Raw genomic sequence first — 22,065 nt, forward strand, 5'->3', positions numbered from 1 at the left:
CTCATTGTCATATACCCTGGCAAGGAGAATTGTAGAAATTTACAAAGTTTGTTTTGTTTTTCATTGTGTCTCCACTTGCGACTATCCTGTCAGTGGAAGGCATAAATATGGAGCTGAAGTTTCCCCTGATTCTTTTCAGGACGTAACAGCACAAAAAGATCACAACAAATACAAATATTTTATCTTGTCTAAGTCAGTTGCACATCAACAAATACAAATTTAGGAAATCACTACAGTTGCTCAAGAGTAACATTAAAAACAAAATTACGTTGACTTACAGAAAAAAGGCCACCAATAATTTCTTGACCAAGGTTTAGTTACATTGAATCCTGTAGATAGAACAAAAAGCGGTGTAAATTTCATTTCAAGCCAAAGTGGCTATGAGGCATGTTTGCTGTGATACAGCCTCAGACAGAGACCTTCGCCCTGTGTTGGCTTGAGACCTCTGATGAAAATGTGTTTGGCAGCCTCTGTCCAGTTCCCAGGAGCAGTGACTGAATAGCATAAAATCACCCTTGTAATTGCCAATGGCTGACACATAAAATGTCGCCAAAAATTATCAAAATTGCAATGTATGCATAACATTAAACTAAAGAGCTGCAGGGGCTACACAGTGATCTAGTGCTTGGTATACTGACATGCTAGCTATATCATGGGAAGACAGATTCAGCTGAATATGTGATATGCTCCTTTTTTTCACGATGCTATCATTGAAAATATTGTTACTTTTTTTGGTTTCTTTAATCTATTTTGCATTCTAGATGGTTTTTGGCTTTTGCATTTCCGATGTACTCCTAAGTGAGCTCCAGCTCCTTATGCCTTAGAAAAATTAACTTGTCTAAATATGTAGGTACATTTAAGTTAGCCCAGGTAACAAGCATTGGGCACGATTCAATTTATTTCAGCTGCTCATTTTCTCACTGGATTCTCTTCCTTGTCAAAAGATGGAAAAATAATACTACCCTAGACTTTGACTTCAGCTGTAGCTGTGGGACAGATTTATCAAACAGAATAAGAATAAGTAATTACATGAACAGAACATTAAATTTTACAATAGATTATAAGTTTGTTTTGCTTTTGAAGTAGTGGTAACAAATTGGCTGCTGAATAATAAGTGGCATTCTTACATTGCAGTTCCTTATTTTATCTCACCATCAAGCTGGACTTGCATGACAACAGTAGATTTCAAGGCCCCAGTTTGAGCTTCCACTGCAGCACTCAGACTTTGGTTGGCTGTTGCCTTTGCTGTAGTGAAAACTGAGACATTGACCATCAGAAACTGCATCATAGCTGGGTCCGCAAGTGCTGTCATGGAATTGGTCACTAATTCCATGTTGGAAAAGATGGGCTCTAAGCTCTGTGTGAAGCCTTTTGTCAAGTTGGAGTCAGCCTCCACCTTACTCCTTGGCAGTGACATGAGGCTTTGTGGAGGGCACCAGAATTTTTGCTATGCATGCCCTTCAGTCTTTTCTTGTACACTGCTCTATTGAAGTCCTCATCTGAGTCCTCCGGCAGTAGAACACAAGTGCAATCGCACCTTCCAGGGCACCCCATAGCATATACGCTGTCCTTTCCCCCATGCCTTGCTGCAAGCCACTTGTGCCTGATGATTCACATATTGACATGTTGATCCCGCCTCTCTGCTGCTCTCTCAAGTTTGCACAGAACTAGTATCTGAGCAGGTGGATACAAGTGCCAGATTAAATGATGATGCTTTTTCACTAATTGTGTTCTCATTTTTTCCACCCTGGTCATCAGGTTGCACAGGCTAGTTAGGCAGGAGTTTATAGGTATCTGTAATCATAAACCGGTTGGAGTGAGTTTGGGGGGGGTGGGGGGGGTGGAGGATTGGATGGAAAGGAAGAGGCTCATGATCACACCATCTGTAGCTTGTACCTCATATTATAATGCTAAATATTATGTTATGTCAATAAGACATGAAGGAAATGAAAACTACATTTTTTCGCTACTTTTAAAATGGACTTTCTGCTGAACTCAACAAGGTGGCTGCTACAAGTCACACGACTAGAGGAGTGGCATTTGTTTCATAAGTTACCAACAGGTGTTTCAAGAACAAAAGAGTCCTCCTCTCATCATCATGAAATTTGACACCCGGGGCAGAATTCTGCCATCCCACCCCCTCGGCTGTTTTGGTTTTGGTGGTAGCTGGCAGCAGCAAATCTAGCAGGTACCAAAAAGCCGGATACCTGCTGGTGTAAAGTCACGTCGCAATTCTCGTAATGGCGAGTCGGCCTTTCCTTGGGCTGGTAGCATGAATTTCATTTGCATTCATTTGCATCTCATTAATGCTCTTTAAAACAGCTGGTCGTGGGTATTCCACCAGCCCTTCCAATCTTGTGTCACACCAGTGTGAAATTGTGGCGGTGTAAAACTCAATTGCTAAAGAGTGGCATGTACAAGGCGGTCCTCAGTTCACAAGAGACTTTGAGGTGAGTGCAGCAACATCTTTTTGCCATAGTGCTGCGCTGTTCCTGATTTGCTGTTTACCACTCTGCCGGAGCAAACCTGTTCCTGCCGTCTAATTCGATGTTGAGCTGGTCTTCATGGACAGAACTGTGCCACTGGGCCCATGGATGCTCCTGTGACATAGTCCAGAATCAGTATTGCGACTGGGGTTAGGAAGTACAGGGGTTGCCTTCCCCTTGGTGCCACACACCAGTGTCTATCTGTACAGAACTGTGTTGCGGGATTCATGCAGCCCCCACAACAAAGTCCAAAGTTCGATCGGGGATGGAGTGGCAAGTGAAGGGGCAGAAGGTTGGGGGGGTGGGCCTGACAAAGGCAAGTGAAGGGGCAGGAGGTTGGGGGGGTGGGCCTGACAAAGGCAAGGTGGGGCAATGCAGAAAGGGAGGGGAAGAGGGTGAAGGCTCATAATGGCAAGTAGAGGGGCATGGAGATGGATGGAAGGGAAGGGAAGGGGAGGGATGCTGGACCCTGACAAGACTGCATAAAAAGCTCACAAACAAGGGGGTCAAATTTACTGGAAGGGGGTGCACAAAGTTTCCTGGTGTGGTGGGTAGAGGTCTAAGTGGGGCATGGGTGCATCACTGGTGATGGGCTGGGGAGGACAATGGTTGAATTGAAGAACTGACTTCTTCTTGAAGCTGCTAGCCTTTTTTTTCCTGTGTTGCTGCCATTCTGCATGGTCTGGTGAAGACAGGTGGGCTGGAGAGAATAATATGAGTGTGATGGAGTAGTATTTAAATATGGCGCCGGGACCTTTAAACCCACCAGCTGATAGGAGGCAGATGAATCAGCTGCCAGCCTGCCAGGTGACTTGGAGGTGATCTCACCTGTGAATAATTAACAAGGTTCCAAGTGCAGAATCCCGTGCAAGATCCCGCCATTTTAGCCAGCAGGAAAGGCACTGCCAGGACTGCCCACCACCGCATTTAGCCTCAAAATGAGAGAGTTTCCCTCCAGTTGTCAGGACATTATAATCATGAAACCAGGGGGCCTTAGATCAAAACTTCCTATTCCCACAGATTTATTAACAGATGCATCTCACCCCTAGGATTGTCTAGGTCCATTTCAAAATGGGACCATTAAGCAGAGAATGGACATCCTGATAAGCTCACCTCTCTAGCAGAGTCATAAGGTTTGCCCAGACAGTGGTTTCCCAACAGAAGAACCTCAGCATGGATGGTAACTCTTTCAGAAGCTAATGGCTGGGATATTATCAGTCTTGAACCCAAAGCCAATTGCAGACAATAGATAAACATCCTTTTTGACATAATTGTGGAGAAAGAGTGACTAGAGTGACCATTTTTGAAATCTCTCTATTCCTTTGAGATCTGAGAAACTCTGTTCTGCAGAAAGATCTCCAGCAGATCTCCTGGCTGACCAAACAGCTGGCCACGATCTGTCGAATCCTCGAAGCATGTTTGTTTTTAAAAGTCTCTGACCATTGCCTGCCAAGCAGTCTCAGCACAAATGTTATCATGCTGCACTGTCATTCGATTCAAGGATTTTCATGTTGTTGGCTCCAACCAGAAAATCACCTGAACTGAACTCTGTCACAAAGGAAACACCCTCTGGACTTTGACTTTTTTCAGACTTTGGAAATCATGTGAACTAATATTTATTTATATGTGTGCAGGTTTGCATTGAGTGCTGAATTTGGTGCATTTGAGTGCGATAGTGAGAGTTTGGTGACCGAGGGAGTGCTGAATTTGGTGCATTTGAGTGCGATAGTGAGAGTTTGGTGACCGAGGGAGTGCTGAATTTGGTGCATTTGAGTGCGATAGTGAGAGTTTGGTGACCGAGGGAGTTAGGTGAGGAGGGAGTAAGGTGCTCCTTTCATTTTGTTTCCGACATTTTCCGCAAAGAGTGCGAAGAGAGCCAGGAGTTTACAGAAAGTGTAGCTGACTGGGAGCAGGGTCGGAGGGCGGAGATCTAGTTAGTCCACAGGGCAGCTATATTCTGTCAGGTAAGAGGGGATGGAGGCTAGGCCAGTTACATGCTCCTCCTGTAGGATGTGGGTGGTGAGGGATACCACCGGTGTCCCCACTGACTATACCTGCGGGAAGTGCACCCAACTTCAGCTCCTCAAAGACCGTGTTAGGGAACTGGAGCTGAAGCTGGATGAACTTCGGATCATCCGGGAGGCAGAGGGGGTGATTGAGAAGAGTTGCAAGGAGGTAACCACACCCAAGGTACAGGACAAGAATAGCTGGGTTACAGTCAGGGGGAAAAAAACAAACAGGCAGAAAGTGCAGGGATCCCTCGTGGCCGTTCCCCTTCAAAACAAGTATACCGTTTTGGATGCTGTTGGGGGGGATGACCTACCGGGGGAAGGCCCTAGCGGCCAGGTCTCTGGCACTGAGTCTGGCTCTGGGGCTCAGAAGGGAAGGGGGGAGAATAGAAAAGCAATAGTTGTAGGAGATTCAATGGTTCGGGGAATAGATCGGAGATTCTGTGGTTGCGAGCGAGACTCCCGGAAGGTATGTTGCCTCCCGGGTGCCAGGGCCAGGGATGTCTCGGATCGTGTCTTCAGGATCCTTAAGGGGGAGGGTGAGCAGCCAGAAGTCGTGGTGCACATTGGTACCAACGACATAGGTAGGAAAAGGGGTGTGGAGGTAATAAACAAGTTTAGGGAGTTAGGCTGGAAGTTAAAAGCCAGGACAGACAGAGTTGTCATCTCTGGTTTGTTGCCGGTGCCACGTGATAGCGAGGCTAGGAATAGGGAGAGAGTGCAGTTGAACACGTGGCTGCAGGAATGGTGTAGGAGGGAGGGCTTCAGGTATTTGGATAATTGGAGCGCATTCTGGGGAAGGTGGGACCTGTACAAGCAGGACGGGTTGCATCTGAACCAGAGGGGCACCAATATCCTGGGAGGGAGGTTTTCTAGTACTCTTCGGGAGGGTTTAAACTAATTTGGCAGGGGAATGGGAACCGGATTTGTAGTCCAGCAACTAAGGTAGCCGATATTCAGGACGCCAAAGCGTGTAATGAGGCAGTGGGGAAGGGAACACTGACAAAGGAGAGTACTTGCAGGCACGGAGATGGGTTGAAGTGTGTATACTTCAACGCAAGAAGCATCAGGAATAAGGTGGGTGAACTTAAGGCATGGATCGGTACTTGGGACTACGATGTGGTGGCCATCACGGAAACTTGGATAGAAGAGGGGCAGAAATGGTTGTTGGAGGTGCCTGGTTATAGATGTTTCAATAAGATTAGGGAGGGTGGTAAAAGAGGTGGGGGGGTGGCATTATTAATTAGAGATAGCATAACAGCTGCAGAAAGGCAGTTTGAGGAGTATCACCCTATTGAGGTAGTATGGGTTGAAGTCAGAAATAGGAAAGGAGCAGTCACCTTGTTAGGAGTTTTCTATAGGCCCCCCAATAGTAGCAGAGATGTGGAGGAACAGATTGGGAAACAGATTTTGGAAAGGTGCAGAAGTCATAGGGCAGTAGTCATGGGCGACTTTAACTTCCCAAATATTGAGTGGAAACTCTTTAGATCAAATAGTTTGGATGGGATGGTGTTTGTGCAGTGTGTCCAGGAAGCTTTTCTAACACAGTATGTAGATTGTCCGACCAGAGGAGGGGCAATATTGGATTTAGTACTGGGTAATGAGCCAGGGCAAGTGATAGATTTGTTAGTGGGGGAGCATTTTGGAGATAGTGACCACAATTCTGTGACTTTCACTTTAGTAATGGAGAGGGATAGGTACGTGCAACAGGGCAAGGTTTACAATTGGGGGAAGGGTAAATACGATGTTGTCAGACAAGAATTGAAGTGCATAAGTTGGGAACATAGGCTGGCAGGGAAGGACACAAGTGAAATGTGGAACTTGTTCAAGGAACAGATGCTACGTGTCCTTGATATGTATGTCCCTGTTAGGCAGGGAAGAGATGGTCGAGTGAGGGAACCATGGTTGACAAGAGAGGTTGAATGTCTTGTTAAGATGAAAAAGGAGACTTATGTAAGGCTGAGGAAACAAGGTTCAGACAGGGCATTGGAGGGATACAAGATAGCCAGGAGGGAACTGAAGAAAGGGATTAGGAGAGCTAAGAGAGGGCATGAACAATCTTTGGCGGGTAGGATCAAGGAAAACCCCAAGGCCTTTTACACATATGTGAGAAATATGAGAATGACTAGAGCGAGGGTAGGTCCGATCAAGGACAGTAGCGGGAGATTGTGTATTGAGTCTGAAGAGATAGGAGAGGTCTTGAACGAGTACTTTTCTTCTGTATTTACAAATGAGAGGGGCGATATTGTTGGAGAGGACAGTGTGAAACAGATTGGTAAGCTCGAGGAAATACTTGTTAGGAAGGAAGATGTGTTGGGCATTTTGAAAAACTTGAGGATAGACAAGTCCCCCGGGCCTGACGGGATATATCCAAGGATTCTATGGGAAGCAAGAGATGAAATTGCAGAGCCGTTGGCAATGATCTTTTCGTCCTCACTGTCAACAGGGGTGGTACCAGGGGATTGGAGAGTGGCGAATGTCGTGCCCCTGTTCAAAAAAGGGACTAGGGATAACCCTGGGAATTACAGGCCAGTTAGTCTTACTTCGGTGGTAGGCAAAGTAATGGAAAGGGTACTGAAGGATAGGATTTCTGAGCATCTGGAAAGACACTGCTTGATTAGGGATAGTCAGCACGGATTTGTGAGGGGTAGGTCTTGCCTTACGAATCTTATTGAATTCTTTGAGGAGGTGACCAAGCATGTGGATGAAGGTAAAGCAGTGGATGTAGTGTACATGGATTTTAGTAAGGCATTTGATAAAGTTCCCCATGGTAGGCTTATGCAGAAAGTAAGGAGGCATGGGGTAGTGGGAAATTTGGCCAGTTGGATAACGAACTGGCTAACCGATAGAAGTCAGAGAGTGGTGGTGGCTGGCAAATATTCAGCCTGGAGCCCAGTTACCAGTGGCGTACCGCAGGGATCAGTTCTGGGTCCTCTGCTGTTTGTGATTTTCATTAATGACTTGGATGAGGGAGTTGAAGGGTGGGTCAGTAAATTTGCAGACGATACGAAGATTGGTGGAGTTGTGGATAGTAAGGAGGGCTGTTGTCGGCTGCAAAGAGACATAGATAGGATGCAGAGCTGGGCTGAGAAGTGGCAGATGGAGTTTAACCCTGAAAAGTGTGAGGTTGTCCATTTTGGAAGGACAAATATGAATGAGGAATACAGGGATAACGGTAGAGTTCTTGGCAATGTGGAGGAGCAGAGAGATCTTGGGGTCTATGTTCATACATCTTTGAAAGTTGCCACTCAAGTGGATAGAGCTGTGAAGAAGGCCTATGGTGTGCTCGCGTTCATTAACAGAGGGATTGAATTTAAGAGCCGTGAGGTGATGATGCAGCTGTACAAAACTTTGGTAAGGCCACATTTGGAGTATTGTGGACAGTTTTGGTCGCCTCATTTTAGGAAGGATGTGGAAGCTTTGGAAAAGGTGCAAAGAAGATTTACCAGGATGTTGCCTGGAATGGAGAGTAGGTCTTACGAGGAAAGGTTGAGGGTGCTAGGCCTTTTCTCATTAGAACGGAGAAGGATGAGGGGCGACTTGATAGAGGTTTATAAGATGATCAGGGGAATAGATAGACAGTCAGAGAATTTTTCCCCGGGTGGAACAAACCATTACAAGGGGACATAAATTTAAGGTGAAAGGTGGAAGATATAGGAGGGATATCAGAGGTAGGTTCTTTACCCAGAGAGTAGTGGGGGCATGGAATGCACTGCCTGTGGAAGTAGTTGAGTCAGGAACATTAGGGACCTTCAAGCAGCTATTGGATAGATACATGGATTAAGGTAAAATGATATAGTGTAGATTTATTTGTTCTCAAGGGCAGCACGGTAGCATTGTGGATAGCACAATTGCTTCACAGCTCCAGGGTCCCAGGTTCGATTCCGGCTTGGGTCACTGTCTGTGCGGAGTCTGCACGTCCTCCCCGTGTCTGCGTGGGTTTCCTCCGGGTGCTCCGGTTTCCTCCCACAGTCCAAAGATGTGCGGGTTAGGTGAATTGGCCAATGATAAATTGCCCTTAATGTCCAAATTGCCCTTGGTGTTGGGTGGAGGTGTTGAGTTTGGGTAGGGTGCTCTTTCCAAGAGCCGGTGCAGACTCAAAGGGCCGAATGGCCTCCTTCTGCACTGTAAATTCAATGATAATCTATGATTAATCTAGGACAAAGGTTCGGCACAACATCGTGGGCTGAAGGGCCTGTTCTGTGCTGTATTTTCTATGTTTTTTCTATGTATGTGTGTGTGTGTGCATGTCATAACGTCCTGCCTACTACCTATACAATTGCCCAATTCTGATTGCAAAAGCTCAGAATTCAGCGACAATTTCAGGAGAGGGAGTGAGAGAGAGGCACCGCCATTTAATACGATCATGGCTGATCTATGCCGGCCTCAACTCCTTTTCTGTGCCATTTCCCCATAGCCCTCTATTCCTCGACCTACCAAATATTTATCCACCTCCACTTTGAATACTTCTAATGATCCAGCCTCCACCACCCTGCATGGCAGTGAATTCCAGACATTCATCACCCTGTGCGACAAGAAATTTCTATGTACCTCCGTTTTAAATGAGCCTCCCTTTATCAGAGCTGCACGGTAGCACAGTAGTTAGCACTGTGGCTTCACAGCGCCAGATTTCCAGGTTCGATTCCCGGTTGGGTCACTGTGCGGACTCTGCACATTCTCCTCTTGTCTGCATTGGTTTCTTCCCACAAGTCCCGAAAGACATGCTGTTAGGTAATTTGGGCATTTTAAATTCTCCCTCTGTGTACCCGATCAGGTGCCGGAATGTGGCGACTAGGGGCTTTTCACAGTAACTTCATTGCAATGTAAGCCTACTTGTGACAATAAGGATTATTATTATCTTATAGCTATGTCCCCTTGTTTGAGACTCTCCCACAAGTGAAAACATCTCACCATCTACCCTGTCAAGCCCCCTCAGGATCTTATATGTTTGAATAAAGTCACCCTCACTCTTCTAAACTCCAAGAAATACAGACCCTGACTATTTAGTCTCTCTTGATAGGACAACCCTCTCATCCCAGGAATGAGCCTGGTGAATCTCCTTTGGACTTCCTCCAGGAAAGAGAGAGAGAAAGGAAGGGAAAGAGAGAAATTCCAGCTCCAAAAATTAGAAACGGAGTTAGAAGCTCAAAGGGAGCCGGAGGTATCCCCCAGCAGCTTCCCTCTACCTGGTAACGGTCCAAACCTCCCTAACGCAGAGCCAACCCCCGAGGTCCAAAGATGCTAGATTTGTTCCCAAGTTTGAAGAACGTGATATGGAATCCTTTATCGCCACTTTTGAAACGTAGCAGGACAGCTAAAATGGCCATTTGATATCTGGACCATTTTAATTCAAGGGTAGTTTGATTCCTGATGTGTCCACTAATTATGGATAGCCCAAGGCTGCCAATCTTAGTGCCTATGAGTTAGCCCCAGAGGCATATCGTCAGCAATTTCAGAACACTTGTAAGAAACACACGCTGGTCTACATAGAGCTCCAACGGTTGAAGCACATTCGACTGGTGGGTCTGCTCTTCAAAAATACAATGCACCTACGAGGGATTGAACAACTTGATATAGTTGGAGGATTTTTACCCTCCAATTTAAGAATGTACTTGGAGGAGCAGAGAATCCTCACAGCCTGGGATGCAGCCCTGACAGCAGATAACTATGACCTCACCAATAGGTCAGGCAATTCAGGGAGACGCTTTGCAAACCACCCCCAAAACCATTGGCAAGGAAAGAAGGGGACATTGATAGGAAAGGTGTTTTGTGGCTGCAAGAAACAATAATCAGGGTCTGTATTTCTTGGAGTACAAATGTGGCTGCAAGAAACCCTCCTCAAGCCCGAATGGATAAGACCCAGAGACCAGTGTGTTCTACCTGTGACAAAATAGGACACTCCGGACCTGAATGCTTGAAGTTGAAAGGGAAGCTGGTAGGTCTCCATAAGAGTAACACCCAGAAGGATGTCCCAGTAGGTAGTGCAGCGGAATAGGCAAGGGAATGGGACTGACTGGGTTTTGCAACAGAGAGTGGCATTGCCTCAGTAGGCTGACTGGCTTCTTTCTCTGCTGTTATGAGCCCATTATAGTGAACAGAAGAAGTTATGGGGTGCTTTTATGGAACCATAGAGTGTGCAGCACAATAAAAGCCAGTTTTATTCATTGTGCCTAGGCCAGTTAAACAGCTATCCAGTTAGCCCACTTCCTTTCTCTTTCTCCATAACCCTTCAAATCATTACCTTTCAAGTAATTATCCAGTTTCCTTTGGAAAGTTATTTAATCCGCTTCCAACACCTTTTCAGGCTGTGCATTTTAGATCAAAAGATTACATATGTTTTTTTTTCAGTGGATCTCTTGGTTTTTTGCTAATTATCTTAAATCTGTGTTATCTGTGTTACCCTCTGCCACAAGAAACAGTTTCTCCTTCATCTATCATCACCCTTCTGATTTTGAACAGTTCCATCAAACGTCGCTCAAACCTTCTCTGCTCGAAGAAGAACAACTCTAATTTCTGTGGTCTTTCCAGAACTAAAGCCTTTCATCACTGGTACCATTCTAGTAAATCTCCTCTGCACCCTCTCTAAGATCTTGGCATTCTTCTGAAGTGACATGCACAGAATTGGCAATAAAACTAACCACTTTTCAGTTGAAATGTTAAATTAAGGACTCATCTGCCCTCTAAAGTGGACATAAAAGATCTTCCAGCACTATTTTGAATAAGAGCAGGAGGAATTTTTCCAGTGCTCTAGCCAAATTTATTCTTCAATCACCTTTACTAAGACAAAAAACTGATCTTTAACTCACGGCTGATGCAATTTGTGGAATCTTGCTGTCCGCAAATTGGCTGTACCATTTTTGACATTGCAACGGTGACTACACTTCAAAAAGTACGTAATTGAATGTGAATTACTTCGGCATGGCTGGAAGTTGTAAAAATTGCTTCATAAATTCAAAGTATTTCTTTCTTTCTAACCAGCATTTTATAAAGGTTTAGCATAACTTCCTTGTTTTTGTCCCCTTTGCCTTTGATTATGAAGTCAAGGATCCAATATTCATCCTTAACACGCTCTAATCAACTTGTTCTGCCACATAACAAAATACTTGTGCTTGTAAGCCCCAGGTTCCTGTATCCTCTTTAAAATTGTATAATTTAGTTTACTTTCCTCCTCTTATTCCTCCAAGTAAAATGGATCAATTGAACCCTGGCTGGAACTTTCTGGCCCTTTTCGCCGGCGGGAAGTCTCGCCTATGTGTGTTCATTTTTTAAACAGTAGCATGTCTTCCCATTTCATTATTCTATGTCCACCTAAAACCTGTAACTATTCTCTTCGTTATTTACTACATTTTTGAATTTCATGTTATCTCTAAACTTTGCAATTATACCCAGTATGCCGAAGACCAGGTTGTTAATGTATACCCGAAAGAGCAGAAGTAACAACACCACTCTGTACTTCCCTCAAGTCTGAAAAACAGCAAACTTCATGGTTTGCATGGCGAGTTACTAACGAGTTTCAGCACCATTTCCCCTGCCTTCCCCTGTTGAATCCATCTTCTGTATCTAGGTCAGACTAAAAACACAAATAGATTATTGAATAAAAATGGGAAGTGCTGGAAATGCTGACCTGGGGCGAGATTCTCCGACCCCCCCCGCCGGGTCGGAGAATCGCCGGGGGCTGGCGTGAATCCCGCTCCCGCCAGTTGCCGAAGTCTCCGGCACCAGAGATTCGGCGGGGGTGGGAATCGCGCCGCGCCGGTTGGCGGGCCCCCCCGCTTGATTCTCCGGCCCAGATGGGCCGAAGTCCCGCCGCTAAAATGCCTGTCCCGCCGGCATAAATTAAACCACCTACCTTACCGGCGGGACAAGGTGGCGTGGGCGGGCTCCGGGGTCCTGGGGGCGGGCGCGGGACGATCTGGCCCCGGGGGTGCCCCCACGGTGGCCTGGCCCGCGATCGCGGGGGTGCCCCCACGGTGGCCACCGATCCGCGGGCGGGCCTGTGCCGTGGAGGCACTCTTTCCCTTCCGCCTCCGCCACGGTCTCCACCATGGCGGAGGCAGAAGAGACTCCCTCCACTGCGCATGCGCGGGGATGCCGTCAGCGGCCGCTGACGCTCCCGCGCATGCGCCGCCCGGAGATGTCATTTCCGCGCCAGCTGGCGGGGCACCAAAGGCCTTTTCCGCCAGCTGGCGGGGCGGAAATTCGTCCGGCGCCGACCTAGCCCCTCAAAATTGGGGCTCGGCCCCCAAAGATGCGGAGCATTCCGCACCTTTGGGGCTGCGCGATGCCCGTCTGATTTGCGCTGTTTTGGGCGCCAGTCGGCGGACATCGCGCCGTTTCCGGAGAATTTCGCCCCTCGTCACGCAGCATCTGTGGAGAGAGAATCAGAGTTAACAGGGTGAATTTTAAATGTCTGACCTGCTTGCAGCAAGAATGACCAGCAGCACATCGGGAAACCCGGATGTTTTTTGCAACATATTTCTCAGTGAGTTTTTAACACATCTGCATCTGACCTCCGGATTTCCTGACCGATTAAAGCATATGAGTCTGATGATCACTTGCATCAGTCTGTTTCAGCATCATTATTTAAAGGAAACCTGCTAGAATCTGAATTGAAGGATTGTCAAAGTGGCATAACAGAGCCAGAAATTTTACAGAGTGTCAACATGGAAATGCACCGCCACACTTCTCAGATGTATTCCTAGACATCGAGCAGCAAACTGTAAGGGCACACAAGGAGACTCTGTTCTTATATGAACAGGAGAAAGAAATCTGCTGGAGAGAACAAGCAGGCATGGCTTAAAATGGCCAAAGCATCAGCAGCAGGGGTATGATGCCTCACTCTCTGTTAGAAACACGCAAGATGTTTAATGACCTGATCAGAGCAGGAAAGGTGACTAACATGCCACAGTACAAACCTCCTTACTGCACATCACTTCTCAGAGAAACAAATCCGACAAGTGCACCCATCTATCTCTGTTGAGGCATCTCCTCACATCCCTATCTAAACAGTCACCACTTATCCTTATTTTATGACAGTGCCCGACTCATCCCCCATTGTGTCCTTGGACAAAAGAGCACAGAACAGCAGGGAGCAGCAGAGAACTGGAGGTGGCTGTCCTGTCATCACCACCTTAACAGCAGCAGAGGAGAAGGAAGTATTGGACATAAGTGGATGTCAGCATGTTTTGCCATTGGCAATGGAGAGACGGGGGAGTGGGGGAGGTGGATGCGGGTGGGGGAACCTCACAGCTACCTGGTGATGGCATCAATATAAACACAACCACATGGCATACAACACTCACACTTGTAGACTTTACATCAGCAGACACTGAGCCACTGAACTATGATGAGCTGCACAAAGGTGACGTAGAGCCTGCTCACCTTGTTAGTCCTATTTCAGTTTTTTTTAAAATCCTACAAGTGTCCCCCAAGTGATGGTGCTCTCAAGATGCACAACTTGTGTTCCCTCCACCACCTCAGATATACTCACACCTCATGGAACCGCCAAGACATGTAGCTGAGTTGTCACTTGGTACATATCACAAGTAAGCAGGACAAGTGGTGGACACAGTGAAGAGTCCTCATCTGAGGGAGCAAAACTCTCCAAACTCAGCTCAGTTGGGTGCAGATGCTGAGGTTCAGAGCAGTCTACAAAGAGGACTATTCTGGAATAGCTTCAGAAAATGTGTGAGGTCTTGTCAGCCTTTCCAGAGGCACTGTGCACAATTGGAGGAGTCCATCCGTAGCATGAGTGCAAATATGTTTCAAGTCTTCACGCTGATGTCTTCACAATAGAAAGAGTAGCCACCTGTATGGAGCATCGGATGTGGCAGGTAACTGGAGTGTTGCTGGCCTTTAGCAGTGGTGTTAGCATTCAGACTGGCACCTTTAGCACAATTGAAGAAAACCTCAGCTGGGCTGTTCAGTGCCCATTAAAGTGCAACAAAGTGCTCTCCAGCTCTTGGCTAGTAGGGACATACAGGTGAACTGTGAGGAAAGGACACATGTAAGTGAGGACTCTGTTGAAAGTGCCCCCACTCCAGATCCGTTGCCACATCTTGCAGTCAGCGCCCTGCATGCTGCCCTGTGCTGCAATGGTTACTATGCAGCTGCAGGTGGGTCAACCTCTGGTGGGGTCTTTACATGCTTCAAAACCCAGAGGACAAGAACACTTGGACAGTGAGAACAGGGACATAAGCAGGCTGCTCCTAGCTATGCTGAAACCACAGGGGTTGATCCATCCTGGAGTTGTTGAAAAAGGAAGAGTAAAGATTTGTAGATGTACTTTGGTGTTTATCAGAGTGAAATTGTCCCATTTCTGGTTAATGGTTTCAGCCACAAACTTTATTTGAAAGCTCCATTGTCCTCTGCTTCCCATTTTTCCTGCTGCCTGTCGAGTGACGTTCTGCCTTGTGAAGAATGGTATGACGAGCTAAAGATGAACAATGTGTGTCAGTGAAAGGGTTGGATTGTCCGTCGTGGGACTCATTTGTTCTAGGCATAGATGGGCAAGCATTTATGCCTGAGGGCCACAATGGGTGTGGAAATTGTATGGCTGAGCACAAATGTTCAAGAAATGAACAATTTATATTCAAAGCAAAACAACACAATTTGAAAAACAACCCTATACAACCTCCCTTTGGCTTCTGTCGTCAAGCCAATTTTGTATCCAATTGGCTACCTCACCCTGGATCCCATGAGATTTTAACCTTATGCAACAATTTACCATGCGGAACCTTGTCAAAAGCCTTGCTGAAGTCCATGTAGACAACGTCGACTGCACTGCCCTCATCTACCTTCTTGGTTACCACTTCAAAAAACTCAATCAAATTCGTGAGACATGATTTGCCACTCACCAAGCCATGCTGACTGTCCCTAATCAGTCCTTGTCACTCTAAACGCCTGTAGATCCTGTCTTTCAGAATACCTTCCAACAACGTACCCAGCACAGATGTTAGGCTCAATGGTCTGTAGTTCCCAGGCTTTTCTCTGTGGCCCTCCTTAAACAAAGGCACAACAGCTGCTACTCTCCAATCTTCAGGCACCTCTCCTGTGGCTGTCGACGATTCAAATATCTCTGCTAGGAGACTGGCAATTTCCTCCCTAGCCTCTCAAAAGGTCCTGGGATACATTTCATCAGGTCCCAGCGATTTATCAACCTTGATGCACTTTAAGACTTCCAGCACCTCCTTCTCTGTAATATGTACATTCCTCAAGCCATCACTATTTATTTTCCCAAGTTCCCTAACATTCATGCCTTTCTCAACAGTAAATACCAATGAGAAATATTCATTAAGGATCTCACCCATCTCTTGTGGATCTGCACATAAATGACCTTGTGGATCCTTAAGAGGCCATACTCTCTCCCTAGTTACTCTTTTGCCCTTTATGTATTTTGTAGAAGTTCCTTGGATTTTTCTTTGCTTTATCTGCCAAAGCAATCTCATGTCCCCTTGTTACCCTCCTGATTTTTCTCTTAACTCTACACCGACAACCTCTCTACTCCAATATTAAAAAAAAAAAAATTTAGAGTACCTAATTATTTTTTCCAATTAGGGGCAATTTAGTGTGGCCAATCCACCTATCCTGCACATCTTTGGGTTGTGGTTGTGAGAATGTGCAAACCACATGGACAGTGACCCAGGGCCGAGATTCAAACCCGCGTCCTCAGCGCCATAGGCAGCAATGCTAACCACTGTGCCACCGTGCTGCCCTTATACTCACCAATATAAGGCAGCACAGTAACATAGTGGTTAGCACAGTTGCTTCACTGCTCCAGGGTCCCAGGTTCGATTCCCGGCTTGGGTCACTGTCTGTGTGGAGTATGCATGTTCTCCCCGTGTGTGATTGGATTTCCTCCGGGGCTCTTGTTTCCTCCCACAGTCCAAAGATGTGCGGGTTAGGTGGATTGGCCCTGCTAAATTGCCCTTAGTGTCCAAAAAGGTTAAGCGGGGTTATGGGGATAGGGTGGAGGTGTGGGCTTGGGTAGGGTGCTCTTTCTAAGGACCAGTGCAGACTCGATGGGTCGAATGGCCTCCTCCAGCACTGTAAATTCTATGATTCTATGATTCAAGGGATTAATTTGATCCCAACTGCCTATGCATGTCATAAGCCTCCTTTTTGACCAAAGCCTCAATTTGCCGAGTCATCCAGGGTTCCCTCCTTCCACCAGTCTTGCCCTTCACTCTAAAGGAATGTGCTCACCCTGAACTCTGGTTAACACACTTTTGAAAGCCCCCCACTTACCAGCCGTCTCTTTGCCTGCCAACAGACTCCCCCAATCAACTTTTGAAAGTTCCTGTGCAAAGTTATGTGGGTTAGGTGGTTTGGCCATGATAAATTGCCCTCAGTGTCCAAAATTGCCCTTGGTGTTGGGTGGGGTTATTGGGTTGTGGGGATTGGGTCGGGGTGTTGACCTTGGGGAGGGTGCTCTTTCCGGGGGCCGGTGCAGGCTCGATGGGCCGAATGGCCTCCTTCTGCACTAAATTCTATGATAAATTCTCCCATCGGGTGATTAAGTCCCGATGCCGGAGTGAAAACCGGAGTGTTTCACTCTGGCGTTGGAGGCCGCTCCCAGCCCCCTATTCTCCCGCCCCCGGGGGGCTAGGAGCGGCGTCGCATCATTTACGCACGCTGGGCCTTGGCGCCACGTAAAAGCGGCGCCGCATACATGACGCGGCCGGCACCGCGTAAATGACGTCACCCATGCATGTGTGGTTGCCGTCCTTCCCGAGGCCGCCCCGCAAGAAGATGTCGGATGGATCTTGCGGGGCGGCGGAGGAAAGGAGGTCCTCCTTCAGAGAGGCCGGCCCGCCGATCAGTGGGCACCGATCTCAGGCCAGACCCCTTTTGAGGCCCCCATCCCCGGTGCAGGAACCGCCCCCCCCACAGGCGGCCCCACCCCCAGCGTTCCCGCGCTGTTCCCGCCGGCAACGACCAGGTGTGGACGGCGCTGGCGGGAACCCGTCGCGTTGGGCAGGCCGCTCGGCCCATCTGGGCCGGAGAATCGCCGCACGCCCGTTACAAACGGCGCGCGGCGATTCCCCCAGCGGCCAGCCGTGATTCTCGCCACGCCGGTTTGGGGGGTGGGTGGGAAGATCACGTGCGGGTGTCGGGGTGGCATGGCGGGACTCGCGCGGCGCCCCGGCGATTCTCCCACCCGGCGTGGGGGGGGGGGGGGAGAATTCCGCCCCCTGTCTAATAACATCAAAATTGGCTTTTCCCCAATTTAGAATTTTAACTTTTGGGCCAGACCTATCATTCTCCATCGCTATCTTAAATCAAATGGAATTATGATCATTGGTCCCAAAGTGATCCCTCACTAACACTTCTGTCACCTGCCCTTCCTTATTTCCCAAGAGGCGGTCAAGTTTTGCCCCTCTTAAGTCGGGCCATCCACATACTGAATGGGGGGCGAAATTCTCCGGTATCGGCGCGATGTCCGCCGACTGGCGCCCAAAACGGCGCAAATCAGTCGGGCATCGCGCCGCCCCAAAGATGCGGAATGCTCCGCATCTTTGGGGGCCGAGCCCCAACCTTTAGGGGCTAGGCCGGCGCAGGACTAATTTCCGCCCCGCCAGCCGGCGGAAAAGGCCTTTGGTGCCCCGCCAGCTGGCGCGGAAATTACATCTCTGGGCGGCGCATGCGCGGGAGCGTTAGCGGCCGCTGACGGCATTCCCGCGCATGCGCAGTGGAAGGAGTCTCTCTCTCTTCCCCCCCCCCCCCCCCCCCCCCCCAGCGATTCTCCGGTCCCCGATGGGCCGAGTGGCCGCCCGTTTTCGGCCAGTCCCGCCGGCGTGGGTTAGACCAGGTCCGTACCGGCGGGACCTTGCTCTGAGGGCGGCCTGCGGAGTCCTCGGGGGAGGGGGGGGGGGGAGGGGGGATCCGGCCCCCGGAGGGCCCCCACGTGGTCTGCCCTGCGATCGGGGCCCACCAATCTGCGGGCGGGCCTGTGCCATGGGGGCACTCTTTCCCTCCGCGCCGGCCTGTGTAAAGCTCTGCCATGGCCGGTGTGGAGAAGAAACCCCCTGCGAATGCGCAGGAATCACGGCAGCGGTTCTGGGAACACGCTGGCACTCATGCGCATGCCCCAACTCCGGCCGGCGGAGACCCTTCTGTGCCGGTTGGCGCTGTGCCAACCACTCCAGCGCCGGCCTAACCCTGAACCGGCCGGAGTGGTTCACGCCACTCTTTGGCACTGGTATGGCCCGCCCCACCGGATACCGGAGAGTCCCGGCCCTTATCTTTCAGCAGAACTAGAAAGAATCAGACATGCAACTGTTTTAAGCAATGTACAGGCAGGGACAGAGACTGCTGTGATCGAGCTGAAGGCAGGAGAGCAGAAGTAGGCCATTCGACCCATTGAGTCTACTCCGCTATACAATGAGATCATGGCTGATCTGACATAATCCTCAACTCCACTTTCTTGCATTATTCCCATAACCCTTGATTCTTTTAATGATTAAAAATCTGTCCATCTCGGCCTTGAACATACTTAACATAGAGAACATAGAGTCCCTACCGGGCAGAGGAGGCCATTCAGCCCATCGAGTCTGCACTGACCCTCCAAACAAGCATCCCACCCAGACCTACTCCCTCGCCCTAACCCTGTAATCCCACCTAACTTGCAAATCTTTGGACACTAGGGCGCAATTTATCGTGGCCAATCTAGTTAACCTGCACATTTTTGGAAAGTGGGAGAAAATCGGAGTACCCGAAGGAAACCCCCGCAGACAAGGGAAGAATGTGCAAACTCCACACAAACAGTCATCCAAAGTTGGAATTGAACACAAGTCCCTGGTGCTGTGAGGCAGCAGTGATAGCGACCCAGCCTCTGCAGCTCTCTGAAGTAAAGAGTTCCACAGTTTTACTACCCTCTTGAGAAAAGAAATTCCTCCTCATATCTGTTTTAAATGGGCGACGCCTTACTCTGAGATTATGCCCGCTGGTCCTAGACTTCCTCCAAAAGGAAATATCCTCTCAGCATCTACCCTGTCAAGTCTCCTGAGAATCCTACGGACGTGATCTACCGGCCGCATTGCACACAACCGGAAGCACGGTAGAGGGCTCCTGCGGGCCGCCCTGCAGCCACGATGCCTCGTGGGATCTACCCAAGTCCCGCAAGGCGGCGCAACCAGAATCCCACGCACAATGGGCAGGACTAGGCCACGTGTGCTTAAGTAGGTGTTGAAACCATTTAAGCATACTTACCCGCGATCTCCTGGCCTCCTGGGATCTACCAGCCTCCCAGAGAGGCCCCAGCCGGGCGCTGTTCAGCACTACTGCACACAAATATGGATCAGGCAAAACAGCATTTGGGGGGATCTCCTGGGCCATCGAAGGTCCCTAGATGGTCAGGGCTAGGGCAGGATAGCCCCCTGGCCCTCCCCTGGAGTGGACGCAGGGTCTGAGGGGGATCATGCCCATGAAAGTAGGGTGAAAGGGGAGTATGAAGGGTGGGAAGTGCAAGGCAGATAAGTAGGGACTTCTGGGAGGTTGGGGGGGGGGGGGGGGGCGGTGAAATGTGGTGGTGCTGGAAGGGGGTGCCTGTAAGGGAGTAGGGGGGTCCTGAAGAAGGGGGGAGGTCCTCAGGGACCCCATAGTGGCATGTCCTCACTTGGCGGGGGGGTACTGCTCATGTGTGTGGGGGTGACATTGCCCATGCGTGTAGGGTGCGGTGGACTCTCAAGCTCACTTTGAGATCGGGGCACCTTTTCAAAATGGCACCCTGAGCTCTGAGGAACGGGTCTGGCCAGAGAGTTCAGCTCTCCAGTGATGAAAGTAATTATAAGACCAGAATTTACCGGCTGTTCACATTGGTGGGATATTCCGTCCCCACCGACAGCGTACCCCAACCTCAGGTTACCCAGCGACGAGAAGTGCATTCAGTGGGAAATTACGTTGACAACGGTGGGACCAGAAGATCCTGCTGGTGGGCCACCTCCACTGCCAAAAAATACGCAGCAGGTTGTGCAGTAAACCTCTCCCTATGTGTGGGCTAAACCGGCGAGAAACTCTCCAGAGTCCAAATAAGCGATTAAGTGTGGTTAGATAGCGGTGGGGAACTCACTGACAGAGTCGGCAGGAAATTCCCAGAAAGGCCAGCCATAAACTACACATCAAAACTCTTCCATTCGATCGCGCCCCATATGTCTCAATAAGTCACCTCTCATTCTTCTAACTCTAATGAGTACAGGCTCAACCTACTTAACCTCTCCTCCTAAGTAAATCCCTCCATACCCGGGATCAACCTTGTGAACCTTCTCTGGACTGCCTCCAATACCAGTCTATCTTTCCTTAGTTAAGGGGATCAAAATTGTTGACAGTATTCCAGGTGTGGTCTAACTAGTGCCTTGTATAATTTTAGTGTGACTTCTCTATTTTTATACTCTATTCACTTTAAAATAAAAGCCAGCATTCCATTCATCATTCCACTTACCTGCTGAACCTGCATGCTAGACTTTTGTAATTTAAGCACAAGGGCCCCCAAATCCCTCTGTGCTGCAGCGTTCTGCAGTCATTCTTAATTTAAATAATATTCAACTCCTTTGATCTTCCTACCAGAGTGCATAACTTCACAGTTTCCTACATTATGTTCCGTCTGCCAGGTTTTTTGCCCACTGACATAACCTGTCGATATCCCTCTGAAGACTCTTTGTGTTATCCTCACCACTTGCCTTCCAACCTTTTTTTTGTCACCCACAAACTTTGCAATCGTGCATTCACTTCCCTCATCCAAGTCATCAATATATATATATGTATTGTAAATAATTGTGGCCCCAGAACGGATCCCTGTGACACTCCACTAGTTACAGGTTGCCATCCTGAAAATGCTCCTCGTATCCCAAATCTCTATCTTTTATCAGTTAGCCAATCCTCTATCCATCCTAATATACTACCCCCAACACCATTGGCTCTTCTCTTATTAAGTAGCCTTTTGTGTGATACCTCCACAACGCCGAGGATGCGGGTTAAATTTCAGCTTGGGTGGCTGCCTTTGTGGAGTTTGCACATTCTCCCATTGTCTGCATGGGTTTCCTCCGAGTTTCCTCCCACAGTCCAAAGATATGCAGGTTAGGTGGGGTTACAGGGATAGGGCGGGGGGGGGGGAGTGGTCAAGGCGGGGTGCTGTCTCGTAGGGTCAATGCAGACTTGATGGGCTGCATGGTCTCTTTCTGCACTGTAGGGATTCGTTTTTCCAATTAAGGGGTAATTTAGCGTGCCAATCCACCTACCCTGCACAACTTTGGGTTGTGGGGTGAGACCCATGCAGACACGGAGAGAATGTGCAAACTCCACATGGACTGTGACTGGGGGCAAGGCTTGAACCCAGGTCCTTGGTGCCTTGAGGCAGCAGTGCTAACCACTGCACCTCCGTGCCGCCCTACTGTACGAATTCTATAGGATTCTATGGTTAGAAAACGCTTTTTGTGTGAATCTAAGTATATTACATCTACTGGCTCCCCTTCATCTATCCTGCTCACTACCACCTCAAAGAATTCTAATTAATTTTCTCAGTGATAGAAGTTAAGCTAAGTGGCCGATAGTTACTTGTTTTTGTCTCCCCCATA

General features: G+C 48.5%; 1 protein-coding gene and 1 long non-coding RNA gene across 4 annotated transcripts in view; one reads left to right on the plus strand and one right to left on the minus strand.

Annotated features, from left to right (window-relative positions):
- LOC140426248 (ERI1 exoribonuclease 3-like) overlaps nt 1–22,065 on the plus strand; it is a 632,563-nt gene that overhangs the window by 92,026 nt on the left and 518,472 nt on the right. The window lies entirely within an intron of this gene.
- The window catches only part of LOC140426249 (uncharacterized), a 125,161-nt gene that overhangs the window by 51,014 nt on the left and 52,082 nt on the right, over nt 1–22,065 (minus strand). The window contains exon 3 of the long non-coding RNA XR_011948168.1: nt 279–329. This is a non-coding gene — a long non-coding RNA (uncharacterized lncRNA). The remainder of the gene's footprint in view (nt 1–278; nt 330–22,065) is intronic.

The sequence above is a fragment of the Scyliorhinus torazame genome, chromosome 7 (genome assembly GCF_047496885.1).
Source record: "Scyliorhinus torazame isolate Kashiwa2021f chromosome 7, sScyTor2.1, whole genome shotgun sequence".
Classification (NCBI taxonomy): domain Eukaryota; kingdom Metazoa; phylum Chordata; class Chondrichthyes; order Carcharhiniformes; family Scyliorhinidae; genus Scyliorhinus; species Scyliorhinus torazame.